This window comes from Bos javanicus, chromosome 7 (genome assembly GCF_032452875.1).
Source record: "Bos javanicus breed banteng chromosome 7, ARS-OSU_banteng_1.0, whole genome shotgun sequence".
NCBI lineage: Eukaryota > Metazoa > Chordata > Mammalia > Artiodactyla > Bovidae > Bos > Bos javanicus.
The window spans coordinates 73109358-73110376 of record NC_083874.1 but is presented as its reverse complement, the minus strand read 5'-3'; positions in this window follow the sequence as shown (position 1 = coordinate 73110376).

The following is a 1019-nucleotide window of genomic DNA, read 5'->3' as shown; positions in this document are numbered from 1 at the left end:
ATGGGGAAACAGTGGCTGACTTTATTTTTCTGGGCTCCAAAATCACGGCAGATGGCGACTGCAGCAATGAAATTAAAAGACGCTTACTCCTTGGAAGGAAAGTTATGACCAACCTAGACAGCATAGTAAAAATTATAGACATTACTTTTCCAACAAAGATCCGTCTAGTCAAGGCTATGGTTTTTCCAGTGGTCATGTATGGATGTGAGAGTTGGACTTTAAAGAAAGCTGAGCACCGAAGAATTGATGCTTTTGAACTGTGGTGTTGGAGAAGACTCTTGAGAGTCCCTTGGATTGCAAGGAAATCCAACCAGTCCATCCTAAAGGAGATCAGTCCTGGGTGTTCATTGGAAAGACTGATGTTGAAGCTGAAACTCTAATACTCTGGCCACCTGATGCGAAGAGCTGACTCATTGGAAAAGACCCTGATGCTGGGAAAGATTGAGGGCAGGAGGAAAAGGGGATGACAGAGGATGAGATGTTTGGATGGCATCACCGACTCGATGGGCATGGGTTTGGGTGAACTCAGGGAGCTGGTGATGGACAGGGAGGCCTGGAGTGCTGTAGTCCATGGGGTGACAAAGAGTCGGACACGATTGAGCAACTGAACTGAACTGAACTGAACCTTAATATTAATTATTTTTATCCTGACTATCACCTTATGAAGTATATACTAGTATCATCTCCATTTCACAAGTAAAGTAACAGAGGCCAAAGACATTAATTGTGATGTCTAAAAACACAAAGCATCAAGTGGCAGAATGGACATTGAATATAGTAGTTTGAATTTACAGCCTGTTTAATACTACTTTGCTATACTTCCTCTTATTTAAAAAAAAAGTGAAATATGACAGTGCATTAGTCAGCTTTTGCTACATTTTCTTCAAATAACAGACATATTCCAAGTCTCTGTGACTTACACAATGATAAAGGTTTAATTATTTATTGCTAATGTGGGATTTCTTTGGAGGGAATGATGCTAAAACTGAAACTCCAGTACTTTGGCCACCTCATGTGAA